The following is a 21,201-nucleotide window of genomic DNA, read 5'->3' as shown; positions in this document are numbered from 1 at the left end:
ATACTCAGAAATCAAGGGCATTCCTGTATACCAACAATGAAACAGCAGAAACAGAAATCAGGGAAAAAAAATCCCATTTGATATAGCAACAAGAAAAATCAAGTACCTAGGAATCAACCTAACCAAGGAGGTAAAAGACCTGTACTCAGAAAACTACACAACACTGAAGAAAGAAATTAAGGAAGGCAAAAACAAATGGAAGCATGTACCATGCTCATGGACTGGAAGAATTAACATCATCAAAATGGCCATATAACCCAAAGTGATTTATAGATTCAATGCAATCCCTATTGAAGTACCCATGACATATTTCACAGATATAGAACAAATATTTCAGAAATTCATATGGAACCATAAACGACCCCGAATAGCTGCAGCAATTTTGAGAAAGAAGAACAAAGCAGGAGGGATCACAATACCTGATATCAAACTGTATTACAAAGCTACTGTAATCAAAACAGCCTGGTACTGGCATAAAAACAGGCACATAGACCAGTGGAACAGAACAGAGAGCCCAGAAATAAACTCAAGCCTTTACGGTCAATTAATATTTGACAAAGGAGGCAGGAGCATAAAATGGAGCAAAAACAGCCTCTTCAACAGACGGGGTTGGGAGATCTGGACAGCTACGTGCAAAAAAATGAAACTCGATCACCAACTTACGCCACATACAAAAATAAACTCAAGATGGATAAAAGACTTAAATATAAGTCGTAGCACCATAAGAGTCCTAGAGGAAAACATTGGCAGGAAAATCTCAGACATTCCACGCAGCAACATCCTCAGAGACATGTCCCCTAAAGCAAGGGACATAAAGGAAAGGATAAACATGTGGGACCTCATCAAAATAAAAAGCTTCTGCATGGCTAAAGAAAACAGCACCAAATTACAAAGAGAACCAACAGTATGGGAGAACATATTTGCTAATGATACCTCAGACAAGGGCCTGATCTCCAAAATATATAAAGAACTCACACGACTCCACTCCAGGAAGACAAACAACCCAATGAAAAAATGGGCAGAGGACTTGAACAGACACTTCTCCAAGGAAGACATACAGAGGGCCCAAAGACATATGAAAAGATGCTCAGCATCACTAGCCATCAGGGAGATGCAAATTAAAACCACAATGAGGTACCATCTCACACCAGTCAGAGTGGCCAACAGAAACAAATCCACAAACAAATGTTGGAGAGGATGCGGAGAAAAGGGAACCCTAGTGCACTGTTGGTGGGAATGCAGACTGGTGAGGCCACTGTGGAAAACAGTATGGACTTTCCTCAGAAAACTACAAATGGAACTGCCCTTTGACCCAGCAATTCCACTGCTGGGATTATACCCTAAGAACACTGAAACACCAATCCAGAAGAATCTGTGCACCCCAATGTTCATAGCAGCACAATTTACAATAGCCAAGTACTGGAAGCAACCTAAGTGCCCACCAGCAAATGAGTGGATCCAAAAACTATGGTATATTTACACAATGGAATTCTACGCAGCAGAGAGAAAGAAGGAGCTTATACCCTTTGCAACAGCATGGATGGAACCAGAGAGCATTATGCTAAGTGAAATAAGCCAGGCAGTGAGGGACAAATACCATATGATCTCACCTTTAACTGGAACATAAGCAATAGAAGAAAAAAGCAAACAAAATTTAACCAGAGACATTGAAGTTAAGAACAATCTAACAATAGCCAGGGGGGAGAGGGGTGGGGACAGTGGGAAGAGGGGATTACAGGAACTACTATTAAGGACACATGGACAAAATCAAGGGGTTGGGTGGAGGTGGGGGAGGGAGGTGGGTTCAGCTGGGGTGGGGTGGAGGGATGGGGAGAAAAGGCAGACAACTGTAATTGAATAACAATAAAAATTTAAAAAGAAGATTTGCTTCGCATAAGGGAAATTTGGAAAAAAATAAACAAATGGGACTACATTAAGTTAAAAAGCTTCTGCACGGCTAAAGAACCCATCATCAAAATGAAAAGGAAATGACTGTATGGGAGAACATATTTGCCAAGGATACTTCAGACAAGGGTTTGATCTCCAAAATATATAAAGAATTCATATGACTGAACACTAAGAAGACAATAATCCAATTAAAAATGGGCAAACAATCTGAACAAACACTTCTTTAAGGAGGACCTACATATGTCCTGTAGACAAATGAAAGGATGCTCAACATCACTAGCCGTCAGAGAGATGCAAATTAAAACCACAGTGAGATACCCTTTCATACAAGTCACAATGGCTGTCATCAATAAATCAACAAACAAGTGCTGGTGAGGTTGTGGAGAAAAGGCAACCCTAGTGCACTGCTGGTCGCAATGCAGATTGGCACAGCCATTGTCGAAAACAGCATGGAATTTCTTTAAAAAAGTAAAAATGGAACTGCCTTTTGACCCAGTTACCCCACTGCTGGAATTATACCCTAAGAATCCCAAGTCTCCAATTTAAAAGAATTTATGCACCCCTATATTCTTAGCAGCACTATTTACAATAACCAAGTACTGGGAACAGTCTAAGTGCTCATGACTAAGTGAGTGGATCAAAAAACTGTGCTACATTTACACAATGGAATATTACACAACAGAAAGAAAGAAGGTACTCCTACCCTTTGTGACAGCATGGATGGAACTGGAGAATATCATGGTAAGTGAAATCAGCCAGGCAGTGAGGGACAAACACCATATGATCTCGGTTATAACTGGAATCTAATGAACAAAATGAAACCACAGGTGTGGAAACATGGAACGGACTGAAAGTGACCAGAGGTGAGTGGGAAGGGGAATAATGGTGGAAAGAAGGGGGAGGGACTAGACAAAGAACATGTATGAACGACCCATAGACATGGACAACACTGTGGGAATTGACTGTGGGAGTGGAGGGTGGGCTGGGAAGAGGAGGGAAAAAGGGGAAAATTTGGGAGAACTGTAATGGAATAACAATAAAAAAGTGATTAAAGAAAGATTTATTTCATATATTTAGGTGCTCCTATGTTGGGTGCATACATGTTTGCAAGGGTTATACCTCTTATTGGATTGCTCTTTTTATCATTATGCAGTGCCCTTCTTTGTCTTACTATAGCCTTTGTTTTAAAGTCTGTCTTGTCAGATATAAGTACTGCTACCCCAGCTTTTTTTCATTTCCATTTGCATGAAATATCTTATTCCATCCCTTTTCCTTAACTGTGTGTTTCTTTCATTTTGAGGTGGGTCTCTTGTAGACAGCATACATATGGGTCTTGCTTGCTTATTCATTCAGCTACTCTATGTCTTTCAGTTGGAGCATTTAAGCCATTTACATTTAAAATGATTAACGACAGGTATATATTTATTGCCATTTTATTCTTTTAACTCTGTGCCTTTGTTTCTTCTTTTCCTCCTCCTCCTCCTCCTTTTTCTTCTTCATCTTCAAGAAGTCTCCATCATTTCTTTTAATACTGGTTTGGTGGTCACAAACTTATTTAGCTTTTTCTTGTTTGGGATCTCTCAATTTCTCCTTCAATTTTAAGTGGTAGCCTTGCATGGTAAAGTAGTCTTGGTAGTAGGTCCTTGCTTTTCATTGCTTTGAATATTTCATGCCATTTCCTTCTGTCCTGCAATGTTTCTGTTGACAGATCAGCTCACAGTCTTTGGGAAATTTCCTCGTAGGTAATTATTTGCTTTTCTCTTGCTGTTTTTAAGATTTTCTCTTTGTCTGTAACCTTTGCCATTTTAATTATGCTGTGTCTTGGTGTAAGCCTCTATGTGTTCATCTTGTTTGGGCCCCTCTGCACTTTCTGGACTTGTGTGTCTTTTTCCTTCACCAGATTAGGAAAGTTTTTGGTCATTATTATTTTCAAGTAGGTTTTTGATCCCTTGCTCTCTCTCTTCCCTTTCTGGTATCTTTATGATGTGAATGCTATTATATTTCATGCTGTCCCAAAGTTCCCTTAAACTGCCCTCATGTAAAAAAAATATTTTTGCTGCTCTGATTGGATGTATTTTTCTACCTTGTCTTCCAAATTGCTGATTTCATTTTATGCTTCATCCAATCTACTTTTTATTTTTTAAAATAAATATGTTTATTGATTTTAGAGAGAGAGAAAGGGAGAGTGAGAAACATTGATTGGCTGCCTGCCATATGTGCCCCAACTAGGGGTTAATCCCACAACCTATCATATGGGATGACGCTCCAACAAACCAAGCCACACTGGCAAGGGCTCCAGTGTATCCTTGATGTCCTATATGGTATTCTTCATTTATGACTGGTTTTTCCCATGGTTTCTATGTCACTTTTTGTGCTGCTATAGTTATCACTAGGTTCCTTGAACATCCTTATAACCATTATTTTGAACTCTATATCTGATAGATTGATTGCTTCCATTTCATTTAGCTTTATTTGGGGCTTGTGTCTTTGTCTGCCCATGTTAGTTGTCTCTTTGTATTTGTTTCTATGTATTAGATCAATCTGTATGACTCCTAGTCTGTGTGGGGTGGCCATATATAGTAGGTGTCCTATGGGACCCATAGTTACAATGTCCTTTATCTTCTGAGCTGAGTGCTCTAGGGATGTCCTTTGTGTGGGTAATGTGAGCCCTTCTGTTGTAATTGAATCTTGATTATTGTTGGCTGTTCATGTGTGGGACCGACCCTCAGGCTGGCTGACTATAAGGTTCAATCTTGACCATAGCATGCCAGCTGCTCTGCAAGTGCTGACCAAAAATAGATATATTTTTGACTAAAAATTTTATAGATATAAAAATAAAAGAAACAAAACAATGAATCAAGTAAACAACACTTAAAATTAAAATTAAATTAAATAAATCATTAAACAAATAAAATTAAAATTAAAAAAGGAAAAAAGAATAAGAAAAGAAAGAAGAACAAAAGAAAAAGAAAAGATAAAAGAAAAAGAACACAATAAAGAAGAAATAGAAAAGAAAGAAGCAAAAAATTAAAAAGGGAAAACGCAGAATCCATCTCAGCAGAGTAGTTCCTGCTGCGATCTTTGGCTATGCTGTTTGTGAAGTGGGCAGGTCCTGCTTTGGTGTTGTCTGAAGCTGGACAGTTGGCGTTTGGTTTGGAGGCCCCTTGGGAGAAACTCCAGTGCAGCTGGTGTCAGACACTCTGTGTGTGGCCCTTGGCCACCTGCTTGAAGCTTTCAGTGATTCACAGCTTGTGGCTACCTCTGCTGGGCCTGGCTGTACAGCTTTTAGCAGCATCAGGCTCTGGGGGCAGGCCAGCAACTGTCCCAAGCCATCCATGATTGGCCTCCTCCTGCCTCCACCTGCTGGCTGCCTGCCAGGCTCAGTCACTGAAAGAGCCCCTGGTGGAATCAGGAAGATGGGGCTAGTGGATCTGCCATGAAGGGGAGGTGCCCACCAGGCTTCAGGAAAGGTGGTAGGTATGATCTGCTGCCCCAGAAGCACATGACTGAGTCTGTTCTGGATGTTGTCCTGACCTTGGTGGGGTGGAGCTTCTAGTAGTCAGGAAAGTGGGGCCTCTGGAGCCCAGAAGTTGGGTCTGTTGGAAGGCCAGAGGGTATCTCTATCGAATCTTCCATGAGGAGGAAGCACCAGTCCGATTCACAGAAAAAATGGGGGGATTGGTTCTGCTCCAAAGCTATTCATTGACACCCTGAGTCTGCCAGACCACTTTGCCTGGCCCATGCACCTGACTCCTCAGCAGGTCTTAAGCTCTGCAGGGCTGTTGGGAACCGCCTTGCCTGGTTCCAGAAGCTGTAACCCTCCATGGTTAAGGCTGAGTCAGAATTGGGACCATAAGCCACTAAGGACACAAAGCTTATCTCCCTGGCAGGTGTGCCATGTCTGCCCACTTCACCCTGCTTGGCCCTGAGCTTGACCAGTTAGCCAATGACGGGTAAGATTCCTCAAGGGAGGATCAACCTAAGACAGGCATGGTCATGGAAGAGGCCCACAGGGAAGGACTCCGGGAGCTATGGAGAAAGGGAGTGATGGACCCTCGCCCCTTGACTTAGACATAGCCTGAGTCCTCATTCTGTCTGCAAGAAGTCTCCTAATCTCTTGGCTGCCTTACTTCTGTTGCCTGACTTAAGCCTGAAACAATGACAGAGGGCAGTGCAGTCCTGTGCTGGGAGGGGCGGATTCCCTGGGGAATCAGGCCTAAGAAAAAATACATACATTCCTGTGAAACCTACTTAATTTATACCCTCAGCTTAAAAGATAAGGGTCCAGACCTGAAATGAGTCTGGCGCCTAAAGTTTAATGGCCCTCTAATTGGCTATAACTTAGAATAAGCCCTCAAGGTTCTCTGTAAATCATGTATTGTTTAACCCTTACTGGCTAACAATAATTGATGAGCTTTATCCGTATTCCTGTGCGAATGAACTTAATAAAAGCCCATGGGGGAAAAGCCTCATGGCCCTTCTCCTTTGAGAGATTGAGCACCTCTCCTCCCCAAGCAGATCATGTCTTGGTAGACTTATTCTTCATCCGTGGCGGACGGGGGCTGCGCTAAAGCTCCCCGACATAGGGCAGTACTAGAGGGAGTCCAGAGGCTGGTGCCACCGGGAGGTGAGTGCTCTACTGGGAAAGATGGCTACTGCAGTATCTGAGAATGGCTCAGTGTCAGGAACCTGGTGGCTGTTCCCCCCACATGTCTCTCCAGAACCACAAACTTCAGACTCTCCTTGGGCGACTTCAGTCCGCACCCGCCTCTTCCGCCAGAGCCCAGGGTGAGAGGTTGTGAACAAAATGTTTTACGTTGGCCCTTTAAGAGGGTGCTGTGTCTCCAGCAGACTTTGCTTCTCAGTAGTGAACAGAAACACTGCTGCTTTTTATAGCCAGATGCTTTGTAGGCTCCTATTCCCAGCTTTGGTGCTTTGGGCTGGGAAGCCTGGCCTGGGGTTCAGGCCTCATGCTTCTCAGGGGCAATCTCTGGCAGCTGAGATGTCCCTCTGGCCCCTCTGCCATCACCCGTGGGAGCAGGGCCAGCCCCTTTCATGTCTCTACCCTTTTTACTAGTCTGGACATGACTTCTTGTGCAAATCCTTGGTTATAAGACTGCTCTTCAGGTAGTCTTTAGTTGGTTTTTCAGGATGATTGTTCCCCAATTTAGTTGTATTCCCAGTTTGGTCCTGGGAGGAGCTGAGTACAAGATCCACCTACTCCACCATCATCTGAAAAGTTGTATACTTTAAAAAAAAAGATTTAATTTGTTCATTTACTTTTAGAGAGAGGGGAAGGGAGGGAGAAAGAGAGGGAGAGAAACATCAGTCAGTTTCCTCTTGCTCGCTGCCAAGCAGGGACCTAGCCCACAAACCAGGCATGTGTCCTGACTGGGAACAAAACCCGTGACAGCCTTGTTTGCGGTAGATGCCCAACCCACTGAGCCGCATCAGTCAGGGTGAAAAATTGTGTACCTGACATTTGTTAAGACAGTAATCTTAATCATTTTTACCACACACACACACACACACACACACATAACTGTGTTAAGTGACAGATGTGTTAAGTAATCTTGTTTGGGTAATCATTTCACAACATATAAATGTATCAAATAATCACATTGTACACCTTAAACTCACACAATGTTATTTGTCAATTATCTCAATGAGTCTGGGTGGGGGGAGTGATATGATTGGGAATCAGAAGTTGGGAATTCAAAATCTTAGAGTTTCTAGCAAGCGATATAAATGAGAGGTATGTGCTGAGTCTAAGAGGTGCAGGGGGAAATGGAGGCCGTGGACCGCTGAAGAATCCATGCTCTGACTCAGGTGGGCCACCTGTCCTGGCTCTGGGTTTTATGTTGCTTGAAGAAATGAGATGGTTGAATTGGTTCTAGAATTCTAAGACTTAAACAGAAACCTATTAATAAAATTTATTTGAAGAAAAATCTCTGATTTTGTTTTTGGTAACTAATTTAAAAATGTAAGTAAACTGGAAGGCCAGGATTTTCCTCTAACCCTCACAGTGAAATATTTGCCTTCTCTTTCTAAGGAAGAATTAATTATAAATTTATTTTAAAGGAGACAAAATATAGGGAAAAAACAGAATTATACAGAAAAAAATTCTAGAAGAAATTCAATATACTCTTTCTTATGTGAAAATATTTATAGTTCATCAGTAAAATAAAATGTAAATGACTTTTACATTTTACACGTCACTGATTTTTAGTAAGGTTCACAAATTCTCACCACACTGCACCTGTTGCTTTTGAGACATAATTTATCTATTTTTTCTCAGAATGTTTGTTTTTCTTCTAGATTCAATTTTGCAATAAAAACTCCTAGATTTTCTTTAACTTAATCAGCCCTCCAGAAACACTGGGGAGTGCTGAGGAGTATCATTTAAAGGTACATGTGGCAAGGAGAGTTGGGGCCCGTGATGAGGGTCTCTGACTCTGATGCTCGTTGTAGGGAGTAATTATAGAGAACAGCTTGAAAAACACAAAAAAAGGAAGAGCTAAGTAGAAACAAAGATGCCAATTTCAAGCAAGGGGCATAGGATGTTTGCATTTCAGAAAGTGTAAGGGCCCAAGCACTGTGGGACTCTGGAGTACTTGGAGTCATAAAACCATGAAAACCAGTCTCAACTGAGACAGCAGGGATGGCCAAGGTGAGGAGCATGTGTGCCCACAGCTTGGCAGTAGGGAAATGTCCCTCCATGGAGAGGGAAAGACAGTAGCAACACACAGGGCCTACGCCAGGCTTCTTACAGCAATTCATGGGGACTTAATAATGCAAAATTGTCACTTTGTGTTCTCACACTGAATTCCTCTTTGGCACACTGCCCCTTCCTGCTCCATGTGATTTGTCCAACAGTTACTTTCAGTTTAAAATGCAGTCTCTTTCTTGGAAATCTCAGCCTCCTTGGCAATTTCCACTTCCTGTCCCTTCTCTTCTTTTTGTTGGGGGAGGTTCCTGCTGGTGATCCCATTTCTGTCCTTGCTGGGCCCCTCTGAGCTCTCCCAACCTGGGCCTGGATACTGGCTTCCTACTCAGCTGTACCCAGCACCTCATCCTCTTCCCAGTCTCAGCCCCTTTGGGATTTCTGGTTGCCCCACAATGTGTGTTTCCTCCTTGGTTTGGGTCATGAAGGGTTTTTTGAGTATGTTGTTGTAACTGTAGATAGTCAGTTGGACTACTGGGGAGCTTCCCCCATTGACCAAAATGGCACAGGGGCAGGTTCTTACACTGAGTGTACCAAAAGCTAGAAAAATAGATGGATAGGACTCAAGCACACCAAACACTAGAAAGACAGGGCTGAAGTGTGCCAAAAGATAGCAAGATAATGAGAGAGAAAACAGCCCTCCCCTTCTTATCCTTGCTTGAGCAGGAAGGGGGATGTTCTATGAGACAGGAGTCCTCCATTCTCCTAGGTCATGACACATGAATAAACCTCTTTCCTTTTGCACCACCACCTGCCTCATGAGTTTGGCTTTCGTTGTGGCAGGCAGCCAAGGCTACGTTTCAGTTACAGTTTTTAGTGACTCAGATGACACAGTCTAGACCTTGGTAAGTCCTGTTAAGTCCTGGAGAACCCAAGCTATTTCTTTTTTCTTGATGAGTCTGATTAAATTTGCCAGTCTTGTTTATATTTTCAAAGAATCAGCTCTGGATTCATTGATTTTTAGTATTTTTTAAGACTATTTTGTTTATTTCTGCTCTGATCTTTTTTTTTTTTTTTTTTTTAATTGTTATGCAATTACAGTTGTATGCCTTTTCTCCCCATCCCTCTACCCCACCCCAGGTGAACCCACCTCCCTCCCCCCTCTCCACCCTCCCCCTTGGTTTTGTCCATGTGTCCTTTATAGTAGTTCCTGTAATACCCTCTTCCCACTATCCCCGCCCCCACCCCCCACCCCCGCCCTGGCTATTGTTAGATTGTTCTTAACTTCAATGTCTCTGGTTATATTTTGTTTGCTTTTTTCTTCTATTGCTTATGTTCCAGTTAAAGGTGAGATCATATGGTACTTGTCCCTCACTTCCTGGCTTATTTCACTTAGCATAATGCTCTCCAGTTTCATCCATGCTGTTGCAAAGGGTATAAGCTCCTTCTTTCTCTCTGCTGCGTAGAATTCCATTGTGTAAATATACCATAGTTTTTGGATCCACTCGTTTGCTGATGGGCACTTCGGTTGCTTCCAGTACTTGGCTATTGTAAATTGTGCTGCTATGAACATTGGGGTGCACAGATTCTTTTGGATTGGTGTTTCAGTGTTCTTAGGGTATAATCCCAGCAGCGGAATTACTGGGTCAAAGGGCAGTTCCATTTTTAGTTTTCTGAGGAAATTCCATATTGTTTTCCACAGTGGCCTCACCAGTCTGCATTCCCACCAACAGTGCACAAGGGTTCCCTTTTCTCCACATCCTCTCCAACATTTGTTTGTGGATTTGTTTATGTTGGCCATTCTGACTGGTGTGAGATGATACCTCATTGTGGTTTTAATTTGCATCTCTCTGATGGGTAGTGATGCTGAGCATCTTTTCATATGTCTCTGGGCCCTCTGTATGTCTTCCTTGGAGAAGTGTCTGTTCAAGTCCTTTGCCCATTTTTTAATTGGGTTGTTTGTCTTCCTGGAGTGGAGTCGAGTGAGTTCTTTATATATTTTGGAGATCAGGCCCTTGTCTGAGGTATCGTTGGCAAATATGTTTTCCCATACTGTTGGTACTCTTTGTAATTTGGTGCTGTTTTCTTTAGCCATGCAGAAGCTTTTTATTTTGATGAGGTCCCATTTGTTTATTCTTTCCTTTATGTCCCTTGCTTTAGGGGATGTGTCTGTGAGGATGTTGCTGCGTGGAATGTCTGAGATTTTCCTGCCAATGTTTTCCTCAAGGACTTTTATGGTGTTACGGCTTATATTTAAGTCTTTTATCCATCTTGAGTTTATTTTCGTGTATGGCGTAAGTTGGTGATCGAGTTTCATTTTTTTGCACGTAGCTGTCCAGATCTCCCAACACCATCTGTTGAAGAGGCTGTTTTTGCTCCATTTTATGCTCCTGCCTCCTTTGTCAAATATTAATTGATCGTATAGACTTGAGTTTATTTCTGGGCTCTCTATTCTGTTCCATTGGTCTATGTGACTGTTTTTATGCCAGTACCAGGCTGTTTTGATTACAGTGGCCTTGTAATACAGTTTGATATCAGGTATTGTGATCCCTCCTGCTTTGTTTTTCTTTCTCAAAATTGCTGCAGCTATTCGAGGACGTTTATGGTTCCATATGAATTTCTGCAATGTTTGTTCTATATCTGTGAAATATGTCATGGGTACTCTAATAGGGATTGCATTGAATCTATAAATTGCTTTGGGTAGTATGGCCATTTTGATAATGTTGATTCTTCCAATCCATGAACATGGTACATGCTTCCATTTGTTTGTATCTTCCTTAATTTCTTTCTTCAGTGTTGTGTAGTTTTCTGAGTACAGGTCTTTTACCTCCTTGGTTAGGTTTATTCCTAGGTACTTTATTTTTCTTGTTGCTATATCGAATGGGATTTTTTTCCTGATTTCTGTTTCTGCAGTTTCGTTGCTGGTGTACAGGAATGCCTTTGATTTCTGGGTATTGACTCTGTATCCAGCTGTTTTGCCAAATTCATTTATTAGGTCGAGTAGTTTTTGAGTGGAGTCTATAGGGTTTTCCATGTACACTATCATGTCGTCTGCAAACAGTGACAGTTTCATTTCCTCCTTTCCAATTTGGATGCCTTTTATTGCTTTTTCTTGTCTGATTGCTGTGGCTAGGACTTCCAATACTATGTTGAATAGGAGTGGTGAGAGAGGGCATCCTTGTCTTGTTCCTGATCTTAGTGGGAAAGCTCTAAGTTTTTGTCCATTGAGTGTGATGTTGGCTGTAGGTCTCTCATATAAGGCCTTAATTATGTTGAGGACTGCTCCCTTTATTCCCACTTTGCTGAGTGTTTTTATCAGAAATGGGTGCTGTATCTTATCAAATGCTTTTTCCGCATCTATTGATATGATCATGTGATTTTTGTCTTTGCTGTTGTTGATGTGATGTATTATGTTTATTGATTTGCGAATATTGTACCATCCTTGCATCCCTGGGATGAATCCCACTTGGTCATGGTGGATGATCTTTTTAATATATTGCTGGATGCGGTTTGCTAATATTTTGTTGAGAATTTTAGCGTCTATGTTCATCAGCGATATTGGCCTGAAGTTTTCTTTCTTCGTTGTGTCTTTATCTGGTTTTGGGATGAGGATGATGTTGACTTCATAAAAAGAGTTTGGGAGTCTTCCATCAGTTTGGATTTTTTCGAATAGTCTGTGAAGGATAGGGGTTAGTTCTTCCTTAAATGCTTTGTAGAAATCTCCTGTGAAACCATCTGGTCCAGGGCTTTTGTGTGATGGGAGTTTCTTGATGACTGCTTCAATTTCCTTTGCTGATATTGGTCTGTTCAGGTTTTCTGCTTCTTCTTCATTCAGTTTTGGAAGATTATATTTTTCTAGAAATGTGTCCATTTCATCTAGGTTTTCAAATTTCTTAGCATACAGGTCTTCATAGTAATTTCTTACGATCCTTTGTATCTCTGTGGTATCAGTTGTAATCTCTCCACTTTCATTTCTAATTCTGTTTATTTGGATCCTCTCTCTTTTCTTTTTGATGAGCCTACTTAAAGGCTTGTCAATTTTGTTTATCTTTTCAAAGAACCAGCTCCTGGATTCATTGATCCTTACAATTGTGCTTTTAGTCTCTATGTCATTTAGTTCTGCTCTGATCTTGGTTATTTCCTTCCTTCTGCTTGCTCTGGGCTGTTTTTGTTGTTGTTCCTCCAGTTCTTGTAGGCGTAGGGTTAGGTTGTTTGTGTGAACTGTTTCTAACTTCTTAAGGTAGGCCTGTATTGCTATGAACTTCCCTCTCAGGACTGCCTTTGCTGTGTCCCATAGGTTTTGGGTTGTTGTGAGTTCGTTTTCATTTGTTTCCAGGAAGTTTTTGATTTCTTCCCTAATCTCGTTCTTGACCCATTCATTGTTTAATAGCATGCTATTCAGTCTCCATGCTTTTGAGTGTTTTGGGTTTTTACCCTTGGCGTTGGTTTCTAGTTTCAGACCCTTGTGGTCAGAGAAGATGCTTGATATGATTTCAATTTTCTTGAATTTGTTGAGGCTTGCTTTGTGTCCTATCATGTGGTCTATCTTTGAAAAAGTTCCATGGACACTTGAAAAGAACGTGTATTTTGCTTCTTTGGGATGCAAAGCTCTGTATATATCAGTTAAGTCCATTTCCTCTAAGGTATTGTTAAGTGACACAATATCTTTGTTGATCTTTTGTTTGGAAGACCTGTCCATTTTTGATAGTGGGGTGTTAAAATCCCCTACTATAATTGTGTTGCTGTCAATATCTTTCTTGAAATCCTCCAATATTTTCTTTATGTATTTGGGTGCTCCTATGTTGGGTGCATATATATTTACAATGTTTATGTCTTCTTGGTGGATTCTTCCTTTGAGTATTATGAAGTGACCTTCTGGGTCTCTCTTTATGGCCCTTCTTTGGAAGTCTATTTTGTCTGATATGAGTATTGCTACCCCTGCTTTTTTTTCCTGTCCGTTTGCTTGGAAAATTTGTTTCCAGCCCTTCACTTTCAGTCTGTGTAAGTCTTTTGTCCTGAGATGGGTTTCTTGTAGGCAGCATATGTGTGGGTCATGTTTTCTTATCCATTCAGCTGTTCTATGTCTTTTGATTGGAGCATTTAATCCATTTACATTTAAGGTTATTATCGATAGGTAGTTATTCATTGCCATTATTTCCTACCTGTGTTCCTCTGTCTTTCTCTTTTCCTTCCTTTCCTTAAAGCAGTCCCTTTAGCATCTCTTGCAGAGCTGGTTTGGTGGAGCTGTATTCTTTTAGACTTCTTTTGTCTGGGAAGCTCTTTATTTGGTCTTCTATCTTGATTGAGAGCCTTGCTGGGTAAAGTAGTCTTGGTTGGAGGCCTCTGGTTCTCATTACTTGGAATATTTTTTGCCATTCTCTTCTGGCTTGGAGCGTTTCCATTGAGAAGTCAGTTGCTAACCTTATCGGGGCTCCCTTGTATGTTACTTCCTTTTTCTCCCTTGCTGCCTTTAAGATCCTCTCTTTGTCTTGGAAATTTGCCATTTTAATTATGATGTGTCTTGCAGTGGGTCTCTTTGGGTTCCTCTTGCTTGGGACTCTCTGTGTTTCCTGGATTTGGGTGACTTTTTCTCTCCTCAGATTAGGGAAATTTTCCATCATTACTTTTTCAAACAGGTTTTCTATCCCTTGCTCTTCTTCTTCTCCTTCTGGTATTCCTATTATACGGATATTGTTACGTTTCATGTTGTCCTGCATTTCCCTTATTGCCTCTTCATTCTTTCTGAGCCTCTTTTCCTTTTCTTGCTCCTTCTGGGTGTTTTTTTCTACTTTATCCTCCAGCTCGCTGATCCGATCCTCTGCTTCATCAAGTCTGCTTTTAATTCCTTCTACTGTGTTCTTCAATTCAGAAATTGTATTCTTCATTTCCGCTTGGCTCTTGTTGATATTTTCTATTTCCTTTTTCATGTTGATATAGTTTGCAGTGAGTTCATTGTAGTTTCCTTGTAGTTTCTGGTAGTTCTCTTTGAGCTCAGAGAGCTCAGTGAGTTTCCTGATGACCATTGCTTTGAACTCAGTATCTGATAGTTGACTTGCCTCTTTTTCGGTTAGTATTCTTTCTGAGACTTCCTCCTTTCCTTTCATTTGGGAATTGTTTCTTTGTCTTCCCATTGTTTGTGAGGTTCTTCTTGTTGGCCTCTGCGTCTTAAATTGCTTTGTTCTGACTCCCTGGATTTATGATATGAACTTCTATGGTAGAATGCCAATGGGATTCGGTGGTGCTGTCTCCTTACTCTCCTGTGCTCACTGGTCTTGAGCTGACGTTTATGTGTTTAACACGGTCTATCTCTAGTCTTTTCAGCACTCCAGGTTTTGTTGTCTCACCTGTGGGAAAAAGAGAAAGGGGGGGCGAAAGAAAAGAAAAAAAAAACACACACACACACACACACAAAACACACCAAAAGAAAGATGGGAAGGAGGGAAAAAGGAAATAGGAAAGGAGGAAAGGAAGGAAGGAGGGAAGAATAAAGAAAGATCGGAGGCAAGATAAGAAGGAATTTTAGCAAAAATTAAAACATAGAAATAGATAAAAGAAGGCAGGAAGAAGACATAAAAATGGTAAAGGATGGGAGGAAGAAAGAATGAAAAAAAAAGAAAAAAAGAGAGAGGAAGAAGGAATTCAGGGGGAAAGGAAAAAAAAGAAAAAGGATTAAAAAAAAAAAACAAAAAAAAAAAACCAAAAAAAAACCTTCTGTTGGCTTTAAACCGGTCAGGTTATTTCTGCTGGTGTCCTGTCTGTGCAACGGGCGGGGGTGTTTGGAAGGATTGGTTTCACTTTTCTCTCTTCCTGGGTCACACTCTTCGCTGTTTTGTAAGTGTGGTCCCTGGCAGTTAATCAGTCCGTTGATCAGCCAATCCAGCTGCTTTGGCTCGTGACGCGTGCGCGCGCAGCAGGGGAATCCAGCCGCTTTGGGTCTGTGACGTTATTTTGTGCCCTGAGCGCGCAGCCGGCGGACCAATAGAGCCGCCAGGGCTTGGAACGCTGGCGCGCAGGTGGCGGATTCAGCCGCCTTGGCGTTAGGACACTCGCCAGCAGCTTTGTATTTAGAAAACAGGCACCCAGCCGGCCCTGTGCTTGGTGAGCGCGCGCAGCCCGCTGAGCCACAGGCTCTGTGCTTGGGGGCCCGATCCAGCCGCCCTGGGCTTGAGTCTCTCGGGCGGGTGGGGCCGCCCTGGGACCGAATCACGCGGCACTCGGTTCCGAGGTTTTGGGCCTGTGGGTAGAGCAGCTAACTCTGGTCCAAATTATCTCGGAGGTTTCAGGTGTGGGCGCCCCTCCGGGGTTTCAAGTGTGGGTCCCGTTCGCTAATCTGCTCGCGCTCGCGACCGGACCTCAGGTGAGCGTAGCAGTCCAGGGGTGGAGGGGGAGGGGCGCCAGGGGCCTCGGCTACTACCGAGAGTTCTCTAATTAGCCCCTGAGTGTCTCTATTTTCTTTTTCTTTTTGAGAAATTCCTCCTTTTCAAGCCCCCCTGGTCTAATCAAGCACCTGGCTGCTCACAGCGCAGCCTGGCCCTCTCCCAAGACTCCTGCCGCAGCCCCTGCGTCAGGGCTGGCGCTTCTGCCGCCCTTGTACCGCGCGGTCCTGGGTCCCGTGGACCTTATTGTCCTTGAGCACTCTTCTTACCGTCAGATCTTTCAGTGTCCTCTATCTTTGGTCTCTAATCTTCGTATATGCTGGAATACTGTTGGCTGTTCGCTCTGCTCCTCAGATCAGCTAGGTATTTCCCTGGCGTTGAGGGGAAGTGGACTCCGCTCCCACCTATGTTGCCGCCATCTTCCCAATATCTCTGCTCTGATCTTTTTAAAAACATAACATCATTTAATTGAAAAAAGTAATGTAAACAGGTAGCACAAAAATATAGTGTTGCATAGAAGGCTGGTGCTTGCTGCTGAGAAGCTGAAGCCAGAGGAGCTTGTGGATTTGGTGAATGAGCACTCTTTATTGAAAGGATGGAGAGAGTGGCCTGAGGGGCAGAAGACCAGGATAGCTGCTCATCTGAAACCACCTCATACAGGGCTCTTTAGATCTCGGCCATGTCCCAAATACCAATATGAGGGGATGCAAATATGAACTCCAGCTGATTCTCCCAAGAGTGTCTGTCCAATGAGATTGAACTTGGGACAGGTGCATTCGTATATTAAGTGACTAAAGAGCACCCGAAGTCTTACCACCACTAGTCTTCCACGAGGCGTAGTTCACAGACTGGCCTCCCTGTGCTGTGCAGCCAGAGTCATTGCTATTTACTGCCCTGGCCTGGAATCTGGGCTTCCTCTATTATGTCGTCACCTTTCTATTGCCACTAAAGGGTGCTGGTTCCACGGTACTCTCCCCCAGACCTAATCCGCTAGTTTTGCTAAAAAAAAAAACCCACCTTCAGCTCTATCCTACTCCTCTGATCAGTAGATTTCTCCCTATTCTCCTAACAAATGTCTTTGGAGCTCTTCATATCCTTCTCCAGTTGACACTATCAGTTCATCCAGTTTCTTCTTCATTATTTGGTATTTCATAGTGGTCTCAGAGAACATGTCAAGTAGGATGTCCAATTTGATCTGCAAGAAACTGTTTTCTTCTGGAGACACTGAGCCTCCCTCCAGTCCACACCTCCAGTAATTCCTGCCTGTGCTATCTAATGACAATTTTCAAACTTCAGGTTTGTCCAGCCAAGATCATAGTGGGATTCCATAGTCAAGGCTCAGCTCCACCTCCCAGGTTGACTGATCCAAATTATGCAAATTGGAGAGAGAACCAGACTTCCAAAGGGGTGTCTTCTTTGGACTGAACATAGTCCCAAAGAGAGGCATTTTTGGCCTGATGCATTCCAGAAGCCAGTTCCAAATAAACACCTAGACCACCTGAAAGCTGACCCGTGGCTTTGTGATACTTGTGGCAACCACAAACATGGGCCTCTCCCTCTGCTCTGATCCTAGGTATTTCCTTCTGTTTACTCACTTTGGGCTTTGCTTGTTGTTCTTTCACAAGTCCCTTTAAGTGTAAAATTAGATTGTTTACTTGAGATTTTTCTTATTCATGAAGTAGGCCTGTAACGCTATGAATTTCCCTCTTAGGACAGTGCTCCCTGTGTCCCACAGATTTTGGATTGTGTGTTCTCATTTTCATTTGTTTCAGGTATCTTTGATTTATTCCTTGGCCTCATGGTTAACCCATTCATTGTTTAATGACATGTTTAGCTTCCATTTCTTTATTTGTTTTTTCAGTTTTCTTCTTGTGATTGATTTCTAGTTTCATAGCATTATGGTCAGAGAATATGCTTGATATGATTTCAATCTTTTTAAATTTATTGAGACTTATGTTTTGCCCTAACATATGGTGTATCTTAGAAAACATTCCATGTACATTTGAAAAGAATTTATATTCTGATCTGCAGTCAGATGTGTTATCCATTGTACCACTGGTCCCGTAATACGAATTTATATTCTGCTGCTTTGGAATGAAATGCTCTAAAGATGTCAATTAAATCCATTTGATCTAGTGTGTTGTTTAAGGCTGTTATCTCCTAGTTGATTCTCTGTCTGGAAAATATATCCATTGATGTCAAGGGGATGTTATAATCCCCTACTATCGCTGTTTTACTGTCTGACTCCCCTTTATGTCCATCAAGATTTGCTTACATATTTAAGTGCTCCTATAACTGTTTACTAGGGTTATCCTCTTGTTGGATTGTTCTCTTTAAGAGGGAGCTGTTCCATGCATGGGAAATGTAGCCCACCTCCCACTCGGAAAGCCAGTGGGTGCGAGGTCCAGCACACAGGACCCATGCCCATGGACAGGTTCTCCCAAGGGGAATCAGGCCTGCATTGTACCTAGGCTGCTATGAGATTTGCTTTTGCTAAAACTCCCTCACCCTGGATTGAGGCAGCAAACATTTACTGAGTATCTTTAACTTCTTAAAGTCTGTGCTAAACCACCCAAGTATGGAGTGTAACCAGTTCGACCACTTTCCCCCTTGAGCTGTAACATCCTTCTCTTCGAAGTAATTAGCAGCTTTCTGTCCTTTGGTGTTTGTAAAGGGTAATCACCTACAGTGAACCTGTGCATAGTAAATGAGGACCATCTTCGATGTAATGTGCCCAGAAAAGCAATAAAAGCCTGTCCAGGTAGGGGTGGGCTCTCTCTAGCCCTCTCGCCCTCTCTCTCACTTGGAGAGTGGCCATGCCATCCCTTTTTCTCCACAGGATGTCTGTAGTCCATGTGAATTTGTCTATTGCTGCCACAACACATGGATCCCATGCGGCGGGATCTGCATCACTCTTTATCATTATGTAGCGTCCTTGTATCTTACTATGGTCATAGTTTTAAAGCCTATCTTTTAAGATATAAGTATTGCTACCCCAGCTTTTTAAAAATTTTCCATTTGCATGAAATATTTATTCTATCCCTTTACTTTTAGGTTGTGTGTATCTTTCTTTCTGAGGTGGGTCTCTCTTTTTAAAAAAGATTTTATTTATTTATTTGTCTATTTATTTATTTATTTAGAGAGGGAAAGGTAGGGAGAGAGGGAGAGAAACATCAGTGTGAGAGAGAAACACTGATCGGTTGCCTCTCATATGCACCTAGACTAGGGACTGAACCCACAGCCTATACATGTGCCCTGACTGGAAATCAAACCAGTGACCTTTCTCTTTCCTGGATGATGCCCAGCCAACTGAGCCACACCAGTCAGGGATGAAGTAGGTCTCTTATAGACAGCAGGTATATGAGTCTTGTATTCTTATCCATTCAGGTATCTTATGTCTCTTGATCAGAGAGCATTTAAGCCATTTACATTTAAAGTGATTATTAACAGAAACATATTTATTGCCATTTTATTTTTTTAAAACTATGTTCTTCTGTTTTTTCCTTTTTCTCCTTAAAACAAGCCTTTTAAAATTTGCTGTAATATGGTGGCAACAGACTCCTTTAGCTTTTTCTTTTCTGGGAAGTTCTTTATTTCTCCTTTAATTTTATAATTGTTACTTTGAACTCTATATCTGATAAATTGCTTGCCTCCATTTCATTTAGCTTTTCTTTTGGAGAATTCTCTTGTTCTTTTATTTGGGGCTTGTTTCTTTGTCTTCCCATTTTGGCTGCTTCTTTTTGTTTGTTTCTATGTATTAGGTAGATATTTAAAGACTCTGGTTCAGACCTAGGTCAGACGCTGCCTATGACTGTCCCTGGGCAACCTGTCTGGAGATATCAGTGATGCACAGCTTGTAACTTCCTCTGCTAGGCCAGGGCACATGCTGAAAGACCAGGCTGTGCACCAAGGCTAGCTTTAACCAGCGGTGGTCCCAGGCTCAGGCCAGCTAACGTCCCAGAGCTCCCAGAGATCTACCTCCACCTGCAGCCTGCCTGTTAGGCTTAGTCACTGAAATATTCTCCAGCTGTACTCCTTATCCAGGCTTAAGCTCCACAGGGTAGAAGGAGAGGCATTCCTGTGGGTGGGGATATTACTTCCCCTCAGGCTGATGCAGCTTTGAGGGGAGTGCTCTGCCTAAGATTGATGGTTCTGCAGTATGGGGGGATGACTGAGCTCAGAGATCCTAGTAGGTGATCCTTGAATTCTCTCCTCAGAGCCACCAGCCCCAGACTCTCCTCATGTGTCTCTAGTCCACCCTGCTCTCTCTCTGCCAGAGCCCAGGGTAAGTGGTTGCAAATGAGATTTTGAGTATTGACCCTTTAAGAGACTTTCTGTGTCTCCAGCCATCTATTCCTGGTGGACAGAAACTCCACTGCTTTTCACAGCCAGATGTCACACAGGTGCCTTTCCAGGTACTTCTAGGCTGGGGAGTCTATCTTGAGGTTTAGACCTCACACATCTCGGGGGATGTCCCCCCAGTAGCTGAAATATCCCTCTGTAACTTCAGCTGCAGCCTGTGGGAGCCCAGCTAGCCCTCTTGCACCTCCACACTTCCTACCAGTCTTAATGTGATAGTATGATTTCCTCCATAAGTCCTTGGTTATAAGGTTTCTCTCTAGCTAGTCTTCAGCTGGTTATTCAAGATGAATTTTCTATGATATAGTTGTAATTCCAATTTGGTCCTGGGAGGAGGTTAGTGCCAGTACTTAGTATCTTTAAGCCAATTAAACTGAACCCTTTTTATATAAGCTACTTTTATTAATCTTCTCCAGAGGTACACATACATACACATTTAAAAAAATCAGCCATGAGACAAGTACAATAAGGCAAAATACTACTAATTTATAACACTTGAAATAAACTAAGTTTATTCATTCAGATGTCAAAGGCTTTAAGCTTTCTATTTGTCCTTGATGAACAATATTTTAAAAGATTTTATTTATTTATTTTTAGAGAGAGGGGAAGGGAGGGAAACAGGGAGAGGGACATTTACGTGCAAGTGAAACATCAATCAGATGCCTCTCACATGTCCCCACCAGGTACCTGGCCTGCAACCCAGGCATGTGCCCTGACCAGGAATTGAACCAGTGACCTTTTGCTTTGTGGGATGACACCCAACCGACTGAGCCATGCTCATCCGGGCTTGATGAACAGTTTTTAAGGAGATTGGGTGTGGGTGCTATTAGGCAAGGGAAGGTTTTTAGCAGCTTTTGTTTTTTTCTTAAACTATTTTCTCTCATTTCCCCCACT

The 21,201-nt window shown here is 42.3% G+C and overlaps 1 protein-coding gene and 1 pseudogene across 1 annotated transcript in view; one reads left to right on the top strand and one right to left on the bottom strand.

The window, feature by feature from the left end:
• NLRP3 (NLR family pyrin domain containing 3) overlaps positions 1 to 21,201 on the top strand; it is a 133,874-nt gene that overhangs the window by 56,585 nt on the left and 56,088 nt on the right. The gene's annotated exons all lie outside the window — the stretch shown is intronic.
• On the bottom strand, positions 17,006 to 17,395 carry LOC112304976 (protein chibby homolog 1 pseudogene; annotated as a pseudogene).

Source organism: Desmodus rotundus, chromosome 9 (assembly GCF_022682495.2).
Source record: "Desmodus rotundus isolate HL8 chromosome 9, HLdesRot8A.1, whole genome shotgun sequence".
Lineage (NCBI taxonomy): Eukaryota > Metazoa > Chordata > Mammalia > Chiroptera > Phyllostomidae > Desmodus > Desmodus rotundus.
The sequence above is the reverse complement of the archived record's forward strand: the minus strand, read 5'-3'. Positions and strand labels throughout refer to the sequence as shown.